The following is a 9,615-nucleotide window of genomic DNA, read 5'->3' on the forward strand; positions in this document are numbered from 1 at the left end:
AGGACCAAAAGAGACGAAACTGGGAATACTCAACGTAAGTAAGTAATCTGGGAATTATTCAGTATAAGTTTCCTCTATTATCAAATTTCCTTGTTGGCCTCTCCAACCAGTAGAAAACCCTCTATCTATAGAAAAGCTTATGGACAGCTGCCAGTAGATGATGCCTGAAAATCAGGAATGGGACAGCTGGTGTGGAATGCTTGACCTTGCTTTACATGATCTTGATTTATAAAGAAAGTTAGAAATCTCAGGTCTCCCATAACTATAGTGGGAATTACCTTTTCCAGTCCTGTGGAACAACCTTCCCAACAAGATCTATAAATCACAGCTGAAGTTTTCCATGTCCACTGGAGCCTTCTCCTGCCAGCCATTGATTCGCTCCCCTGATGGGAACTTCAAAGGTGTTCACTGGTACTGTTTGATTTTTTAAAACCTTTCACAGGAGTCATGGAAGAAACCATGCAATAGTAGCTTGAGAAAATCTGTATAATAACCATTCAGCAGATTCATAAAATTGCATGCACAGTGGGACTTTAAAAATCTGGGCATAAAGCCTGAGTGGCACGAGAGTTTTCAGAAGTGCATTAATAATGAACATAATAAACATGATACATCATTGAGTAAAATTTGGAGGAAAAAAGGGTGAGTTATATAAGAACTCTCCAATGCTATAACCCATGGATAAAAACCAAACAAAAAAATCGAATTCCCCTCTTTCTTCTTCTTCCCCTGCTGCTGTGGTCTGTCTGCTCAATACAGCAAAAGTAGCTCAGAAAAATGTTGCACTTCAGATTTACTTCCAGAATTCCAGAGTCTTCCAGCAGAGGGAAGTATTGCTTCATTTCCTTTGGCTTTCAAAGGTTTTGCCAGGAAAATAAGGCAAAAGTACAAAGAGATGATCAATACATTACAAACACGGAGATGGAAATGGTCACTTAGACCTTAATTCTGCAGCTACATGTATACTGCACCTTATCTCAGGAGCAGACACTGAAAATAAGTGAAGGCATAAAAGCTTCAGGTTAAGGCCCTACTTCATTTAATGTGTAAGGAAGTGAAGGACAAAGAAACTGTACCAAATAAAAGTCCTGCAATGGAAGGTGAAAGTGCAAATTAAAATTTTGTATGTGCCACTATAAATGATTTTCGGATGGCAGTCTTTCTCCTATGCTTTTGCTTTTTTCCTTACTGTTATAGGATATAACCTGCTAGCTTTTTGTTATCCAAGGGAACATGGGGCCGGAGGACCTGGATAATACAGGTATTAGGGTGTCACAAGATGGTTCTGCCTAAAGCCAACCTGAAAATTTCTGCATCATGTTGCCTTGGGCGCGCGTTCTGAGAGGGCTCCCCAGCTTGTGCGCGTTGTCACGTGGGTGCCCACAAGCCCCCTCCCGGGGGATCGGAGGCCTCGGGGCTGAGCTATCATGCCCTTCTGGCGCAGCGAGCACCAAGGAGCACGGGGCAGGGTATGGAGCCCATGCAGGTTCGCTGGCTCCTGGTGCTGGCCTCTGACTGCAGATGTACTGCTTCCAGCTGGCTCAGCAGGAACGGGGGCGTGTTTGAATTAAAACAGCTGACCTGGATACCTCAATGATACTAAACAGAATATGGCCAGAGTATGGACTCAAGCAGTGGCCCTTGATTGTTCATACTGTTAATTGTTCACCCATTCCTTGGGATGCTTTCCCCCTTTACCTGGGTGGACTGGGATAGTTTGGAGAGCATGGGCTGGCGACTGTTCCCAGAAGGCAGTACAGACAAGGCCATCTCACTCTGGGGTGGAAGCGATCTGTCCATATGGACATGAGCTGTATGGTACTGCTTGTCCTTGGGGCCAATCTCAGATCCGTTTTCCATGCAAGTGTAGCTGTAGACGTGCTTCCCTGTGCAGATCCAGCTTCAGTGTTTCTACTCTGGGATGTGTGTTATCTGCAGAGTAGATAATCTGCTGACTGGTAGCTGAGAGCTGACTGAACTGATGCTGCTGCTGAAGGTAAGCCTGGTTGCAGGGCCATCTGTGCTCCACAGCATGGCTGCAGCATATGTAGGTTTACCTCCTCCAGGCACTGCTATCCGTGTATAGTCCCAGCAGCATGGGCTGCAAAATCAGCCACAGGAGCAGGTGGATCCAAAACCAGCCACCTGCTCCCTCCCAGTTCAGTGATCTGTTAGGTTTGAGACTGACCTGGCATTTTCTCAATTATAATCATATGGATGAAGTAAAACAAGTCTTCTCTGAACGTCTGTTTTTTTTTCTCTTCTAGCATCTAATCTGCGAAATGTGTCATTTTAAAGTCAACTTTGTTTCTTCCATCCTATCTGTGCTGACTGCCTCAGATATTGTGATGACGTTGCTGTTGGGAATTATGTGAAATCATCCCTCTACACATGACCCTGTGGCATGTAGCATCTTCCTCGAAACATGAGTCAAAGAGTTTGACAGACAGCAAAAAGAGGTTGAAAGACCAGGCTCTCTGCAACGTGGTATGGAACAGCACAGACTGCGTGTGATCTGTAAGCATACCTGACTTTCATTCAATCAGTTCAGGAGTGGCTATGGCAGAAATTCCTCCTCAGCTTGTTTGTAGTAGTTTTGAGGATTGCTATGTCATGCCCTGCAGAAGCACAGGAACTTTTCACACTCTTTATACAGGCATGAGCAATGTGGATATTATTTAAAAATATTCATTTCTCTCATGCATATTGTGTGCTACTGAATGCAGAGCTGTTTGACCTTGCCAGAACTGCAAAGAGAAATTTTCCCCTCGCACACAGAGAAACAAATACAAGTGAATGCAGTTTTGTTGGTTAGAATAAACAGATTAGCTCAGAGAACAGATATTAATCAAGTTGTTTTAATACCAGCTTGTCTCAACTCTTAAACTGAAAGTTAAAGGGTATCTGCTGGCTGCCTTCAGTAACCATGCATATGCTGATAGACATTGAAGGAAAGGGCTTCAACATCTGAAAAGTTACTTTCCCTCTGCTCTCTGTTACTGCCCTTTGCAGGAAATTGCAGTCCCTACAGCAGAGCCACGGGGACGGACACATGAGCATTTGGCACTACTTTCAGAGCAAAGTCAGCCAGCTTGGTTCAAACTGCTCCACAGACTCCGGTGTGGATGCTCCTGTTTGGCAGTAGCTCCCTGTAGCTAGGTTCACTTCTCTACCATCTCATGGAAGGATTTAATGTGCAACCTTTAGCAGTTTATATATATATATATATATATATATATATATATATATATATATGTATGTATATGTATATATGTATATGTATATGTATTTTGTTAATGCTGAAAACCCTTCCCAGAGAGATGTATCTGGATGTTTCTACAGGAAGAAGTACAAGTGATATTGTTCAAAGGCACTGGTCAGGGCTAGTGTTTGAGCGTTTCTGATTCCTTCAGTTAAATGCTGTTGTGGTGACTTGGGGATGGTAATGATTCATGTGGAGGATGCCGGTGACCAGTGCCAAGGAAAGGCTATTTAACACGCCATGATCTAAACAGTGCCTAATCAAGAAAGACATCTTGCCTTGTGTCAACAGTTACCCTGTGCACATGTCTACAGCTTCCTCCCACCCTCTGGTGACTATGATAAGTAGCTTTGTCCGACAGTGTTTAAAATAGCCATCTGCATAAGCTGGTTGTCTTAAAAATGATGTTGTTATGAGGATCATCAGTGTGATGAGGCACATAGAAAAAGAAAATGCAAAATACAGTTCCTTATATTGCCTAAACTTCAGAACTAGTTTCATGAGTTTTCTGCTGTCCAATTGCATCCCTGCCTTTCTTCAGGTTTCGGTGAGGTTATATCTATGGATAAATGTGACCAGTGAGGAGAGCTGTCTGACAAACATACATTCTGAATATGGGGCAAAATTTTGCATAATAATAATAAAAAAATGCTTATACTTATGGTTTCTGATTAGGATTTTACCACACAGAGATTAAAATCTCTTTGAGTCTTGGATGCAGCTGAGCTGAATGCTTTTAAAGGACACGTTAACTCTACCAGTAGATCAGTGAAAACCTGTCTGACATTCAACTCAATTCTTTGTGTTCAGTATGCATGTAAATATAAGGTGATTTTAACTAAGAAATTCAAAATATTCATCATTTTGTTCCATATATCAGGTGCTTGGAACATCATATTTTGTGTTCCTGATTACAATGAATTTCAGAGAACAATGATGCCCCAGAAAAAAGGCCCAGAGGATTATGCTGTAATTGATAGTTTATACAGGGATGATGGCCTTCATGCAGTAAGGCACATGCTTAGAGTTAATCTGTGTTAGTACTTACATGATTTCTTTCCATTAAAAGATAATATATGGGGAATCCTCAGAACTTCTGTTCAGAAACATGTTTTAATGTGTTCTTTCTTGTGATTTCATTCCCACTTGTCTTTGTGTGCATGCAAATTTCTCTACTTGCCCTTAGTAGAGTAACTTCATGCCATGCCGTTCATGCTAGATATATGGCATATCAAGTTTGCATACCTTAGCGAAGATGACCTAACTGTTCAAGGCAAACAATTAACTCCATACATTTACTGATTCCTGTGAATTGTCATAGGAAGACTTGGATTTTTATAAACATGTTTATTACTTGGTTAGTTCTGGACAGTTTTAGTCGGATGCTAGATTTCTCACAAACTATTTCCTGTGACTTGTTTCAGCCCGTAGTGACTAGTAATTCTTACAATATATGGTGTGTTGGCCATCTACATCCCATGGGATTGTTCCTGCTCTTTCATTGGTGAGCTGAAACTTTTCATGATGGCTTGAGTGAGTCCCTCAGGGCTTGGGCCTTTGTACACACATATATCAGTGTAAGCATTGCTATAGGAACAGTGTGTTTGTGTGTTATCCATCATGGAGTGTATTTCTTCCCCAGTCAGCAGTGATCTTTCTGGTGAATTCACTTTCACATCAGCACTCTCCAGGCAATCTCCTTGCACAAGAGTTGTCATGAGCAAAGTCTTTTTTTTCATTCAAGAATAAGGAGAGCAGAGAGCATTTGGAGGATATTTTAACAGATGTTTGAGAATACTGTTACTATATTCCTGGTTCTCTGCCTTCCAGTCTCTAGCTGAAAGAATGGTTATTCATGTCTCCCTTCCAAACTGAGAGTTGGAAGGCGACATCTTTCATTCTGGTGAGCCTTCATCCCTTGTCTTCTGTTCACCAACTTCAGCATAACTATTTACCGGTGTGAACACACTGGCTGATCTACCAGAGCAAACCGAGTTACTTTTCTTCATTGTTCCTTTCAGGGACAGACATAACTAACTGCTTTTTAATGGCTTTTCCCTGGAGATTTTTGCATTAGATGCATTTAAAAATTCATGTTGAGACAGCTGTGGTGACCAGCATAGACCCCCAAATATCAAAGGCTTGGATAGCCAGAATATAGACTCAAAGAAGATTACAGAATGAATAATTTCCATTGCTCAGATGAAATAGCACATAGGACGTGAGAGCACACACACCACAGGTCTTCCTTCCCTTGTATTAAATGGTGTATTTACAGAAGCTTAAAAATGCCTGTCTCTTCTTTCCCTCCCCAATCACTCAGCGACAATTTTTAAAAATGCTGAAGTTCTCCCATTTCATTATCCTTTGCTGTTTTTCTCCCCAGACAGGTTTGCAGGAAATTATTTTTAGCTTTTGAGAGAGGAATCGGGATGAAAACAAGCAATTTCTAGTTTCCGCTCATAGAGAGAGAGAGCTGTTCCTTCCAGCTGCGATTGAGGGTGAAATGTCGTATATCATTTTGTAGCAAGCAGGATGGACTTGGACATTTGGTGTGATCTGCTACTGATTTCAAATAGTTCCTTGAGCAAGTCTGTTGTGTTTTGTCTCTAACAAAGCTCAAAAAAAGTTGGCTGTATCACTGCTGATGAAAAAAGACAAAATTCAGTGTCTGATTCTTGGTCACAGAAATGAATGTTTAACACAGCTTGCAAGCCCTTTTCTGCTAGAATTCACATTTTATTGCTGATACCTATACATTGCTTAGTACATTTTATTCACTGATCATGTAGTGTATGGTAGTATGAAAACCAAAAGTGAAACTGAAAAAGCTCCTTTGTTACTGGAAACTGCCCAGTTTGACCATAGGAAAATGTTCTTTTTCTCGTTTTAATAGTTTTCTTCCTAACATTTAATGTGATAATCAATCAAAATATTCTGTTAGACTGTTCTAAGTATTGTAAATAAATTTTTCACACATGCATACAGCTGTGGAGCCTCTCTCCGATTTGGTATTGAATCTGGAAGATGCTGGCTGAAAGCTTTAGTACTTACTTGACTCCAGTGTTTTCGCAAAAACTGGGTTGTCAGTGTTTACTATATTTTACCTTTGTCCTGTACTGAACCCAGCATTATGGTTGTTGCTGTGCTTCAAAGTGTCTAGAGCACAAATTATTTACTGCACACTCCAAATTTTTGAAGTTAAGGATGTTAAGAGATGCACTCCTTGGTGCTAGTGAAGCAGCGTCTATGAGAGGGAAACAGTTCTGGTCCCACCTTTGGTCTTGAGGCCAGTAATACTCTCTTTTTGAACAGGAATACTGAGCTTGTCCTTGTCCTTCTTTTGTACCTGAAATCAGGCAAAATATTGCTATTTAACCAAGATTAATCAGTTCATGGCTCTGGCAGTGTGTATAAATGTATATAAGAAAGCAAATTATTCCTGGACAGATTGCTTCACTCACCTGACCATACATGCTGTCTGACCAAATGCAACTCTACTGTCACACAGAGATCTTGGGCATCTGAGACAGTTTCAGGGAAACTTGCTTTCTGAGTAGTCTTGTATCTATTTGATTTCCCAACAGCTATTAAGATCATAGTTGCTCTAATGGCCTATTGTTGCGTTAGTTGCCTGTTGTGAGAGTGTTTGCCCAACTCGCTCCTGATGAGGTTACTAGTATTCAGTGTCTAACAGACTACTGATGAGTAGTATAAGGGACCAAAGGAGGAGCAGTTTCCTGGTTGTTACACACGTTCCCTACAACAGTCTAGGGTATGACATATGATGATTTACCTGGAGAAAATAGTGAGGAATTCAGTTTTCTGTTGAGCTTGTATCTATCTGCCCGCTCATTCACAGGTGTAAAACCAGGAAACCAGGGGGAGTTCCAATGCCGGATTTCTTTGAAGGTGAATTAAAAAAGGTCTGAATCGTATTTAGCATGAAGTTTATAAAATGAGTTGTAGAGTTCAAAAATATTATTAGGGACAAAGGGGTGTATTAGGACAACTGACTTCAAGTATGCATTTTAGTCACTGAAATACTCCAAAAGTGGTTTCCAGGCCCCAGGGAGTCAGAAGACTCTCAGTTCCCTGCAGGTTCCAAATACATGCAGACTATATCACTCACTCGGCGGTTGATGGAGGAAAACAGGTGGCTCCTAACCCCTGCAATGGGGTTTTGAGCACGTAAGTAGGGCGCCCTATTTCTGTCCACTGATTATATTTGAGGCTGAAGTGCTTCTGAATGGTGAGGTGGTGTTCTTCCAAACCGAGGGGAGAACACCAAGCAAGCCTGTGGGAAACAGTAAACAGCATGGGCTGTCTGAAAAGGTATCTGCCTCAGAAGCTGCTTCTTCCCAGGGGGATTCTGAAATATTAGAGCCTGAAGGCCTGTACTATGCTGAGCCCTCTAGGTTTTTCAGGGTGGACCAATCTAAAGGTGAGGACTCAAAGCAAAAGTGATAATTGTAGTATCAGTGCTTGTATTAACTCATATATACAAAGCTGTTTATTGGGTTAGTTTGACCCTAGCAATCTGGGAACTGGTCATTGTTCAAGCTCCTTGTATAATAACTGTGCCCACAAATCTCAGGAAGAAAGGATGAGATGAATCAGATGTTCTGTGATGGAAGAAACAGAAGTTTCACTCTGGTCAGACAGAGAAAAGGAGGCTGCATGCAACTGTCATTTCCTGCCTGAGAGGGGGTACCAAACCACTCTGTTGGGAATAAATAATTAGGTAATAATTTAGATGTAAACAATCTGTCTCTTAGGTCAGGGTAGCTTTCCCAAGTCTTAAGATGACTGTGCCAGAAGAGGCACATGCTATGTGAAGATGAATGAATGCTGTGAGCACTTTCCATCTCAATGTGTGGAACTTGAAACATTCATTTCAATGTGTCCCAGAGAGTTCTGGCCAAGCAAGTGTCCCATTACATTTAGTTTGACTTCTTTTGGGAGACAAGCACGTTCTGTTTTATTGTTAGCAACAGCACAAGGTCTCCATCTCATTTTATGTAGCAAAATTAGGACACTGCATTGATTTCTAAAGCTATTTATCATTATACGAGGCATTAGTTTTAGAACTTAGTTCACCATATTGCCACAGGGAATTTAGGATCCATATTACACAGCTGTTTTTACTGTTATACTCCACCAATGAAGACGGTAGCTTTGTAGCACTCTGAGGTGCTGCCTGAACCAGCTGCATGTGACAATGTGTGGGCCTGCTGTAGTGAATCACCGTACAGAGGGCAGGTGCTGGCAGACTTCTGGCTTGTCGGGAGTGTCTCCTCTGTGGCTGGAAACAGTAGCTCTTTACAGGTTTTAGTGATCATGGGACCAGTCAGCACCGCAATTTTTTTTCTCCATGGTGTTTACTGAATGTCTGAAATAAGCAGCTGGATGCAACGTTCCTACCTGTAAACACTAACCTAACACTGCTATCTAACCCATGAAAGAGGTCTGGAGTACAAGGTTACTTGAGATCCTTTCCAGCTTTGTGTCTCCTGTGCTCTTATGGAAACAGTTTTATCACCTAGGTTCAGTACAAGATTATAAAATATTTGCAGTAAGTGCTGTTTTAATTAAATAGAAAGAAGCTGCAGCTTCTGTTCTCCAGAATGGGTTTTTGTGGGCTGCTACTGGACAGCATTAAGGGATTGTCCCAGCAGCACCGAGGCCAACCTCCACAGCAGGAAAATCTGCAACCCTGAGCTCACCCTAGACCCCAAGCCAAAGCATCAGGGCTACTCGGGCTCTGTGTCAGCATGCTGGCCCTATATCAAGCCACCAGCCAGATAGCCTTGGGGGGATCCAGTTTCCAGGGTACATGGAGGTCAGAAGTTACAACTGCCGGAAGCCTTCAGCACCTTGCCAGAGGGCTTAATGGAAAACCAGGCAGGTTTCCATTAGAGTCTGCCTGGGTTCTGTCAGAATTTTGTTGCAATGGCACATTTTCCGTAAAACTTCCATTGAAATTTAGAGTCATGGAAATTTTCCATCAATACCACTGACTAAACCTCTTAGTGAGTAATTGCTGACTAGCTCTAATTATTATTATGTCAGCCATCGAGAACTAGCCAAGCATGCCAAGGTTTACTGAAAATTAACACCAGAGAGCCAGCTGCTTTTGTGACTTATCTAGGCCTGACGCTTTTCTATTCAGATAGATGTTTAACATCATCTTTGATTATTTATGGACTAGAGATGACTTTGCCCTTTAATGAGTGTCCCTTGTTCTGTTTCTTTCCAAAGCCAGAACTGAAATATTTATTGATCATTTTACTTTTCTGTATCATTCCTGGCATTCTTATCATTTCCATTTAAAGACACCTCTATGACTGCTA

The sequence above is a fragment of the Dromaius novaehollandiae genome, chromosome 1 (genome assembly GCF_036370855.1).
Source record: "Dromaius novaehollandiae isolate bDroNov1 chromosome 1, bDroNov1.hap1, whole genome shotgun sequence".
NCBI lineage: Eukaryota > Metazoa > Chordata > Aves > Casuariiformes > Dromaiidae > Dromaius > Dromaius novaehollandiae.